General features: G+C 32.5%; 2 long non-coding RNA genes across 2 annotated transcripts; one reads left to right on the forward strand and one right to left on the reverse strand.

The window, feature by feature from the left end:
• Positions 1-1,523: 1,523 nt before the first annotated feature.
• Positions 1,524-3,174, reverse strand: LOC128210192 (uncharacterized). The gene is made up of 3 exons (XR_008257115.1): positions 3,109-3,174; positions 1,931-2,007; positions 1,524-1,597 (listed from the first exon to the last, which is right to left on the reverse strand). It is a non-coding gene; the product is annotated as an uncharacterized LOC128210192 (long non-coding RNA).
• Positions 3,175-3,312: 138 nt separating this feature from the next.
• On the forward strand, positions 3,313-8,648 carry LOC128210191 (uncharacterized). Its single transcript, XR_008257114.1, has 4 exons — positions 3,313-3,367; positions 6,287-6,369; positions 6,697-6,820; positions 8,407-8,648. It is a non-coding gene; the product is annotated as an uncharacterized LOC128210191 (long non-coding RNA).
• Positions 8,649-11,936: the final 3,288 nt, after the last annotated feature.

An 11,936-nucleotide genomic window follows, 5' to 3' on the forward strand; every position in this document is an offset into this window, starting at 1 on the left:
CACAAATCTTAGTTTATTTTACATTGATAGATAGTTCATATAAACTTTGCTAAACAGGATTTGAACCTGGACAATTAATTTTAATGTGAATGAGCATATTTGAGCATGATCACAACTGTGCATTACAACAAAGGATAACATTGAAAACTAACAAAGGGCAACTACTACAAAAAAAATCTTGAGTTATGGTTTCTGTGCACTGCACTTCTGCTAAATGAGATCTATCTGTACATATTTGAAGTTTGAGATCAACACCTCAAAGACTTTTCAAGTTCTGCTGCAGACAAAAACTCAGTATGAAATATAACAAAGGGTTATTACAAAAAGAACTGTAAACAGAGTTATGGTCCCTTAACACTGCACTTCTTCTCAATAGGGATCTATCTGTATATGAAGTTTGAAGTTAATACCTGGAGGATTTATGCTCAAGATTACATTCCGTGCACACGCACACACACGTGCACAATTACTGTATCCACTTTGCCTTTTGGCAAGGGATAATCAATAGATTAGTCCTCATCATCACGGTCTTAAACAAACATGATGAACATAATCATAGCATGCATAAAACAGTTTACAGTTGTATCAAATCTGGAATAAAAACTGTACCTAGATGAATTTGTAACAGGTGGCGATCAGTCATCACTTTCCTGTTTCCTGTTTCTCATTGTGTCATTCCTGTATCTCATTGTGTCTTAGTTGGTTTAGTACAACTCTGGCCTGGTCCACAATTGCAACAACTGAAAAACAACTGAACAATTAGTAAAAGAGAACTTATACCTTAAATGTACATAATATATTGCTACTAAAAAATGACTCATACTGTCAAACACTTGTTTCCATGAAAAACTACAGCTATCACCTATTGTAATAAGAGGTTTCACTGAGAGTGATGTTTGCTTTTAAGCATACAGTAACCAATTAGGCAATAATTTTAAAACTGCCAAGCACAAAATAAACATAAGAAAATAATCCTTAATATACCAAAAACAGAATAGTGTTTTGTTAAATTAAAGTAAAAAATGAAAAAAAGTTATGAAGAGAAGAAAAAAAATAAAAAAAATATAAAGATAATAATCAAAGGTTTACAATTCTTTGACTACCATACACAATTTAATGATTCATATGCACAGCTATTTTTCTTATCACGTCCAATATGTGCATGAAGTTTGAAGTTAATACCTCAAAAACATAGAAAAGTGAAAGAAAAATAATCAAAGACCAATAACTCTAAAATACCATAAACAAAAATGTTTTTTGCACAGCACTTCTCCTCAACATATTTAATATGTGTTAGAAATCTCAGAAGCATTTGGAATTATGGATAAAAGAAGACTTGTCCAAATGAACCCTAACCATAGGGTATAGAGTATAATAGCAGAGACAAATCATACATATGTCTTTATATTTAATATGTCAATGTATGTTTGAACAGAATAATTATGTTAATTCTCATTTCTTGGCTTACCTCATATTTATATTGTTATACATAGAATTAATCCAAAGAGAACTTACCATTCACCGACAAGATTTCCTCATTATACACAGGAGTATCTTCATACTTTTAGAATCTCTCCATTTTTCTTCTCCATGGGAACTGCAATGCATAACACATAAGAAAGGAAATCAAACAATTGCATTTTTTAAAACAATTTGTAGAGAAAAATAAAACATGACTTCAGACACATGCAGAATTATTTGCATTTATTTTAAGCAAGTTACAAGAGTAACTGTACCCTATGCCATCTGAGTAAAATCTGCATGCAACAAACATGTGCATGCAAAATTGTATGTACTTTCATTTATTTGCTGAACAGTTTCAATTAAACCTAACAACCTGACCAAATACTTGAAATATCTTATACTTGAATACATTATGTTATACTAGTAAATGACATTGAGTACATGTAAATATGTGTTAAAAATCTACCTTTCAAATCCAATGCTTTCTTTGCATCAAAACGTTTGTCTGTTTGCCCTTAAATTGGTCCCTCAAGAGTATCTGGTCTGAAATAAATATAAAATTCACCTTAACTTTTAAGCTTAAATTAGCTATAATACTAACTTGGCTGATCTTAGGAAAAATGAGTCTTAAAGCTGCACTTTCACAGGTTGACTGTTTAAACATTATTATTATCTCAGAGAATCAATGCCTTTAATTGCTAACAATAAAATAGATGTCATGTATTGAGAAATCTGCTTATTATTTCATTTTTCTGAAAGTGTTCAAATTTAAGTCACAGAACAACAATTATGAACGTACATATGAAAAACAGCTATAGAGCTGATATTTTTTCAGCAGTTTTAAATCATGGTTCGCGGACATAATTTATGCACTAACATTGCATGATTCATTCCATGATGAAAAAAAAAGTTGTCAGAATGGTAAATCTGTGAAAATGTAGCTTTAATAACAATCCCCAACAGTTCCTCCCAAAGACTTGTTTAAAAAGGGCTGTAATCTGTTTAATGAAATAGCGGAAAAAAAGAAAATTGACGAAAACTGACATAAACTTGGTATCTATGTGTACAATGCATTAAAACTTACTAACTGAAGTACCACATAATTTACAATAAAAAAAAATTGCCAATATATTACAAGTTAGGTATAAAGATTAAATATTCCAACTGTTTAGGATAAGCCTTCATAGCACAGTGGATACAACACTGGACTGCAATTTTGGCGACACCGGCTCCAACCCATTCTCTGACTTGATATTTTTTTTTACATTTTTCATTTTGGTAATTTTTTTTACCATTATGATATCAAAGATCAAAAGATTTTTTGAATAATTGTCCTGAGATTCTTTACAGAATATAATATATTTATATTTTTTTGGGGGGGGGGGATCCCACCCCCTTTCTGGATCCGCTAGTGTGGGTTACTCCCGTAAAATGAACTGAATTTAATTTGGTGCAAAGCTCTAATAAAAATTTGTGTATTCAATTAAATTCATAAAACTAATTAATGTAAACAAACCATTTGCAACTATCCCTGAATAACTTTTAAATGATACTTAGTGATTATTTTCATTTGCATGATAACTAAGAAAATATAAAATAACACTTGAGTGTCCTGTGTGGTATCCCGATATAGTCAATACTTACAACTTACATGTGCAGGAATCAGGAAGGAGTTCCATTCTACCAACTTAATACCATTCTTATTTGTCGTCTTCTTAACCGGATGCTTGTAAACAAACCCAATGAACCCTGCATCGTTCCACTAGACTTTCTCGCTTAATATTTACGCTCGGTTGTGCCTGTATCGAAGAAAATGAAGACCAGTCCAAAACATTGCGTCATTTAGTATTTAGCACGCGCTAGAGTGATTCAAAACATCGAATTTGGCCGACACTGAACAGAGGTAAATGGCTATTTTCTTTGAAAATATAACACTTTCTAGTTCAAAAGGTAATTGAATTTATGTAGATACGTAAACAATTGACAGTTTAACGAGTATATTTTATTGATATAGCGAAGTACTCATTAAAGCTGCACTCTCACATATACAGTACATGTATTTTGACAACTTTGTTATTTTTTATTTTTATCTTGGAGTTTGAATGAGCCAGTTTCTGTGTAAATATATGCAAATAAGTGATATAAGCCTGCTGACAAAAGATCAGATAGCAGATTTACATATTCCGTTAAAAAAATTGTTTTATGGCTAAAAGTGCTACTAACAATTGGAAGAAAAATGCATAAAACATCATTTTCTTAAAGCTGCACTCTCACAGATTGAACATTTTGGCAACTTTTTTATGTTTCGTCTTGGAATGTACTAATTTTGGCGAAAATCCATGGAAAGCAGTTATATAAGACTGCTGACAAATATAGATCGCAGATTTTTATATATACCAGTTCAAAAATTGATGTTTTGTTCATTTTTCTAAAACGTTTATTAACGGTTTTAGCCATAAAACATTAATTTTCAAACGGAAATATGAAAATCTATGATCTGGTTTTTCGTAAGCAATCCTATATCATTGGTTTGCAGATATTTATACAAAAATTTGCTCTTTCCAAGACAAAAAATAAAAAAGTTGTAAAAATGGTATATCTGTGAAAGTGAAGCTTTAACTTAAATATATATGCAATCCAATGTTTTTTAAGCAGTCTTGTGTCACTGTTTTTCTTGCACTTATGCATTAATTGGCTTGTATAAAGACAAAAAATAAAACATTTGTCAAAATATTTAATCTGTTAAAAGTGCAATGTTTATTTAAATATACTTGATGCTTGCCTCAATCATTGCCGCTGACAGATCATCAGATGACAGCACCAACATCCAACAATGCAGCGATATTTTTAAAGTCTCTTTCACATCATTCTGTATCCTAATATTTTAATTTATTTAAGATAGTTGCTTATCAAGATGTTGAATGCATATTTTACAGCCTTTTAGGCTTTAGAGTGTATTCAATGTCATTTTCAGACAGAAATATCTTGATCAAAGCTAGGAACAAGCTCACAACTGGCATTAGTGAGTCATGCCTGTCAAAACTAATTTTGGGGTACATGCATGTGTCTTTTAAAGTAGAACAGTAGACATCAACTTTACAATGTACATGAATACATTGCATTCATACTTTAGTTATTTATGTATTCATGTACATTGTAAAGTTATTGTAGATGTAGATCGTGCCGTTCAGTTAGCTCAGTTGGTTACAGAGCCATGATAGTGTTCCAGCAGTTGTTGTTGGTTCAAGCTCCACACTGGGGCACTTCTCCTCCCAGGTTTACTTAAATGGTGGCAGCGGTACATGGCAGGAGTGCCTCCGTCAGCTTTAAACTACAGTCGAAACTCGATGGCTCGATATTCTAGGGACCAGCCAAAATACTTCGAGCCTCGAGAATATCGAGCCAAGCGGGATTGCTTACAGAATGTTATTTTTTTATTATTCGTTACAAAAAGTCTTGTTTACCTCGTTTGTTATTGGCTATGCTATCTCCGCAAGAGAAGAGTATTAATTGGACATAGTTACACGTCGTAAAGTTCGTAACATCACTTATTCGATACTTAGAAAATATTATTTGATTGTTTTTATTAATTATAAAAATTATGCGAGAACAACAAACAAGTAATTTTAAACAGTGGGTAACAAAAACATAGCTTATTAGTTATATCAGGATGCATTGAAATTTTGATTAGCGCCGTGTGCTAAATGAAGCCAACAAAACAAATCAAGGTGTGAGGTTCTTACCTGAACCCGCGAAAATGACATCGACCCAAGCAAACAAAATTGTGAAATTCTTACTTGGAACCGCGAAAATGACTTCGAGCGTGGAGAAATATCGACCCTGAGACAATATATCGAGCCATCCGATCAAATTTTATATGAACAAAGAGTTAAACAAAATCAGTTCTTTTAATCTGGTTCAAGCCAACGAGGATATCGAGCCATGAGATATCAAGCCAACGAGTTTCGACTGTAATATATATATATAAAGGGTTAATGGAGAGGAGTGGAGTGTATTGTGTGTCACTGTCAGTGTGTAAGAACCAGCCGCTCCGATGTGGAAATACTTGTACCATAAGTCATGGTTTTTAAGTTTATTGTTTAAAGTTCCATTTTCTAGTTGTTTTGACCTTAAAGGTGCACTCTCACAGATTGAACGTTTTGACAATTTTTTTGTCTTGGAATGAGGCAATTTTTGCGAAAACCCATGGAAACCAGTTATTTAAGACAGCTGACAAAAAATTAGATAGCAGATTTTTATATTTAAGTTTAAAAAGTAATGTTTTGGCATTTTTCTTAAACCATTAGTAACGGTTTAAGCCATAAAACATTAATTTTCGAACGGAAATATGGAAATCTACGATCTAATTTTTTGGCAGCAATCATATATCATTGGTTTGCAGATATTTATGCAAAAATTTGCTCTTTCCAAGACAAAAAATAAAAAAGTTGTAAAAATGGTATATCTGTGAGAGTGCAGCTTTAAATTTTATGATTTAATGACAACTGCCTTGAAATAGATACCTGATTTAAGCATTATGCCAATGTTTATAAATTTCTATTATATTTTACTGTGAAATAATGTAAATATATACATATAATTGTTTGTGTTAGTTTAAATTTGCTTGATTTATCATTAACCTAATTATATATTATTTCATTTTTTTGTATTAACCCAATATTATGTCATATAATATATCTATGGGTATATAATACCAAGGTAAACACATGTATACAAATCACTTATTATTATGTATAGATAGTTTTTATTTCCATGTAACTCATTTGCCTACATACATTTTGGAAAATGTGGTCCATTACAGATAAAACCCAGATGTATACATGGCCTGGATTTCCATATTATGCTGCCCAGAATAAAAGACGATGCAGTCCAGATAAGAACATTGTATGGCTCAATAATCTTTACCAAACTTGTTAAAAAAAAACTTTGTCATATTATGAGAAATTCCTGTTTTTTTGTTAATTATGTTCATTCACAGTATATGCAATTCACCAAGCAACACAAGACTTAATGCCCACTTGACACATTTCTAGTATATTTGGCTTGTACATAAACATCACTTTTTCATAAGAGAATAAATCTCATGTAGGACATTTAGATTGCTCTAGAAATAATTGCCAAGATGTTTTGCATTTGAATCATGTTTAAAGCATACCCAACATTATTTGCATTTATTGTGTTCATGATTGTGTTGTATTCTTCCTTTTTAAGATGCATCAGATGAAGTCTTTGACTATCTAGAAAGGGATTTTGTAAGCTAGTACTGGACATGAAGACAGTCACTTGGAAATGATGATTGTGCAACAGCGGTTAAACATATGCAATACATCATATGGTAATTTCTTTTCACCTCAATGAATATTTAAGTGACCTACCCACAAATAAAGTGATTCTCTAATAGTTCCAATTTCCACTTTGATTTTGTAATCTGGTATTCTTCATTACTACTACCCGTAACTGGTATCTAAAAATAACATTATAATATTCATCAATAATATCATAAGACCATGTGAATATTCAGTAATTTATATATGTAATCAATTTGTTTTTGTGTATGTGGTGTTTATATGTTGGAGTTTGTAGTTCATTGTCAGTGATTTTTTTACTGTGAAAAACTCCATTTTCCCCAAAATTAAAAAAATTTACATTACATTCCGGATTCAAATAGCAATGAATTTCTTGAAATATAAACAAAATCTTGACAAGTCTTACTCTTTCACAGCATAAGGTATGCATAAAAAAGTTAAAATATGTATATTTGCCATTATATAAGCAATTTTGGCCTGATTTTGTATTTTTCCCAAAGTTGACTTTTTACCGAATTTGCGAGGTACATTGTACAGGCAGTAAAAAGAATTCATAAAAAAATCACTGATTGTTGTTAAGTGTTTTTTTATGAATGTTGTTCAAGTTTCGTCCTTGGGGTCAAAGTTGTCCCAACCAGAGTTCCCCTGTTACTGATAGACTTCTAGAACAAAAATTGATACACATTCAAATCAGGCAATGACTTCTGCAGTAATGTATGAATTCCGTAGAAACTGATGTCTAAACTAAAAGGTATTTAGTTTCAAAGATTATGAAACAAGTTGTTACAACAATATAATAATCACCTTTTGGCAGGATGTTAAGCAAGGTTTTGCCTTGTTGAGGAAATCGTAGACCTTGTAGTACCCTTAAGGAACCCACTTGTCTGACTTAGTGACTACAATCCAAACTCACAATGTCTTCCTTAACAACCACTTTATAAGCAACCAAGGATATCCTTATCAAATACTTCATTTACAGCAGCCAATGACTTCCATAAAAAATGATGACTTCCTAAACAATCTTTGGCTTCTTTATCAACCAATGATTGCCTTAGCAACTACCTTCATCCATAGCAACAAATGAATTCCCATTCAACCAATGACTTCCTTAGCATCCAATTCCTTCCAACGCATCCATTAACTACCTTTATAGGCACCAATGCCTTATTTAGCAACCACTTTTTTCCTGAGCAACAGCCAACATCCATAGCAACCAATTACTTCCTTAGTAATCATTTACTTCCATAGCAACATTCTGGTTCATTACCGTAACATCCATTGACCATGGGAACAACCAGCTTACCATACTTCTCATTTCTGTTAACAAAGAGCAGCCTTCTTTGAGGAGTCCTTATCAACCATCAAATAACACAGCAACCACTAACCTGCTAAGCAAATAGCAACACCTTTCATAACCAGTTGTTACCTGACTGACTTGTTCATGGTCATTTTAATCAGGTGATCAATTAAGGGCCATGCTGGCCCTTTTGTTTTGAATGTACATTTCCTTAGCTTATTCATTTAATTCAGCAAATGTATAAACATAGTGTACAATTCTGGATACTTTCAAGTTTTGTCATTATTACATATTATCAATGTTTTAATTTTCAAACAGGTGACCAGACAGGGAGGAAACTAGGGAAATGGTTATCCACCAACAGCCCAAGTGCTTGGTTGATAAGAGGAGCCACAGCATTAAACATTACTGCACAAAGTGGTGTGCTTTGCTAACACTTATGATTGTGATTTGATAAAAAAGCAATGAATGAACGCTCATTATTCATAACTATAACTAAAACATTGATGTCAAAAGTTGTCAATTTTCAACATATATAGTATTTGAGATCCTGATCTATAGTTGTGTGCATGGATTATAAAAGAAAAACAAAGGAGTGGGCAACAAAATGAATAGCATAATGCACCAGTCAATTGTAACTACATCCCGCCCCCAGGTCCGGGGACTTTTGACTTTTGGTCCAGCCTACCCCAGGTTAAATTCCCTGAACTGATCCTGAACTAAAATCCCTGCCAAATACCCCCATATCCAACATACCATAGGTAAGACAAAAACACCGCATTCACATCCAGTATACCCCCGGACGGGGGTGGTGGTGGTCACAATTGACATGTGCATTACCCACTACCCATTTACACCAGTAATTCATAATTATATTTGATAGACATGCCTCTTGTCAAAGGTTTTGAAGGGTATGGACGTCAGAACTACCTGCCTATGGCCTTTCAAGATTTTATAACATTGTTAAACTAAAGAAATTATTATTAAGTTTATACTAGATCTTTGTTAAGAGTGACCCCTTTGATAATTCTGGAGAAAAACTATTAGGATTAGGTTCTGTATTTGTCCATAATTTGTCATATGACATGTAAGCAGGTGTTCATTCCTTCAAAGAATTGTGAATCTTATATAATTATGTATTTGACATTTTATGAATTTTATCACACTTTAACCTAGAGGCAGTTCAAATAAATACTGCTATAATTGAACCAATACTGAATAAGGGCAAGAATTCCAAACAAGACAGTATACATCTAGTATCATGTTTGTCTGATAATTTTGAAATCATAGTGATTAAATCTAAAAGGATGTTAAAGCTGCACTGTCACTGATTAAGAGTTTTCACATTTGCTTTGAAAAAAATATTTAAAATAGTCTGACTTTTGCATGAATGCCTTCAATCCAGTTATATAAGATAACTCTCAATGAAACAGAATTCAATTGTCTGAAAAACTGCCAAAATTTTCATTTCTTCTCAAGCATTACTAACCATTAAACATAGAGTTTTAAATGGTAATAGGAAAAACTGTGATTTTGTATGCAGTCTCATATAACTGTTATCAGACATGTGCACAAAAGTTTTTCATTCCAAGTTAAAAATAATAAAAATTCATATATCTGTGAGAGTGCAGCATTAACAATGAAAACAATTATTAAAAATGGTATTTCCAACTGTGTATAATAATGCAACAACAATTTACCTTCTACTAGCACATTGAATTACAAGTTCTGTTTTTTCAAAGAAAACGGGCATATGGGAAGTACCATCACTTCCAGCGATATTTTTGTTGTAGCTTTTTTTTATACGAGACATTGGCAAAAACTGTTCATAGATTGTGTTTTAAGGTGTATGTTTTATAGACAGTACTCCAATTCTCTTTAATATATAATATGTTTGTTTCATTTAAGGCTTTTGTGTGTTTTAGGGCTGTTTCAGACCATTCCTGATATCGTATTTTCATATAAACCCGGCAATCATAATTGCATACCTCTTTGCAAAAGAACAATAAACATTCACGGAAATTAAACAGTAACGGAATTTTTCTCAACATAAGAAGAGACTTTTGTATTTTGGCCCAGCTAATGTTATTATATTGTTGACTAACATAAGCTTACAAGCAAATTAACAGGCAGAATAGATAAAGAAAAGATGAGCATGTAGTCTTGTTTTGCATACAGAAGTAAGGGGCTTAGCTAGCCCTTTATATGTGGATTCATAATTGCTAGGTGGGTCTCCGGGCATGCCCCCTCAGAATATTTTGAAAAACATGGTGCATTCTGGGCGTTCTGAGGTGCTTTATTTTGTACTGGAAAATAAAAATGACATTTAAAGAATCATGTAGTCAAGTACGCATACTGCAACTTTGGCTGATTTTTTTATGTTTTTATCAGAATCATGTGGATTCATCCGCATACTAGTGATATATGCAGCTTCACGCCTGGTATCTCAGACAGACATTTTTAGGCTTATGTAGATGTTTGCACGGCAAGGCTTGACAAACCAAAGCGCCTGTCTCATTATATTGGTTTCAAAGTGCTTTTGCATGTTGTTTGCAATTGTGCATTTTGCGCGACTGGAAAATATCTGCAATATAAAAACTTAAAATTCATTGATGCCTAGGTGACCAAATTTCAAATTTTTTCATTTCATTTGTCAAACATTGTGCCCCAAAAGCACATTTCACATAAGTATGTAGTTTCTTTACTTAAGGTCTATTATACTGTAATATAAAATATATTTAAAAACAGTAATTCTGGTAATTTTATTGCAAAATTTGACAAAGTAATTGGCAAAATGCAGAAATTTTCATTTTTTTCTAACAAATTTACCTAAAAATCATATTTTACAAAATACATAGTTTGTATATTTCAAGTATCTTATAATGTTATATAATATCTGTTTTAAAAAGTTATTTTGGTAATTTTATTGCAAAATTTGGCAGAGTTGATGCTAAGTCCAGAAATTCTCATTTTCATTTAACTTTTAAAACATTTTGCCCAAAAATTATATTTTGTACAATGTGATTGTATTATACTTATAGTATATTAAATGTGGTGTCTGATATAACACAAAACCAACAAAAAAAAATCTAAGCATTTTTCTCCCATTTTTCATTTTCACTGGACAAAGAATAAATAGAGGTGATGAGGTGTTGAAACTCTGCTTCAACACCTCTCTATTCAAATAGAGAATAGTGCACGTCACCACCATGTATATAGACTATAACAGGGGTTCATGTCTACAGATAGAGAATAGTCCACGCTACCACAATGCACTGCTTCAACACCTCTGAGAATGAATAGAGTATAGCGCACGCTACCACAATGTATATAGACTATAACAGAGGAGTTGAAGTAAATCTTCATAATCTCTGGCTGTATACATTGCATAGAGAACAGGGGTGTTGAAGCACTGCTTCAACACCTCTGAGAATGAATATAGTGCACGCTTCCACAATGTATATAGACTATAACAGAGGAGTTGAAGTAAATCTTCATAATCTCTGGCTGTATACATTGTATAGAGAACAGGGGTGTTGAAGCACCGCTTCAACACCTCTTAACAATGAATAGAGTATAGTGCACACTTCCACAATGTATATAGACTATAACAGAGGAGTTGAAGTAAATCTTCAAAATCTCTGGCTGTATTCATTGTATAGAGAACAGGGGTGTTGAAGCACTGCTTCAACACCTCTTGACAATGAATAGAGTATAGTGCACACTTCCACAATGTATATAGACTATAACAGAGGAGTTGAAGTAAATCTTCAAAATCTCTGGCTGTATACATTGTATAGAGAACAGGGGTGTTGAAGCACTGCTTCAACACCTCTTGACAATGAATA

This window comes from Mya arenaria, chromosome 12 (genome assembly GCF_026914265.1).
Source record: "Mya arenaria isolate MELC-2E11 chromosome 12, ASM2691426v1".
Classification (NCBI taxonomy): Eukaryota; Metazoa; Mollusca; class Bivalvia; order Myida; family Myidae; genus Mya; species Mya arenaria.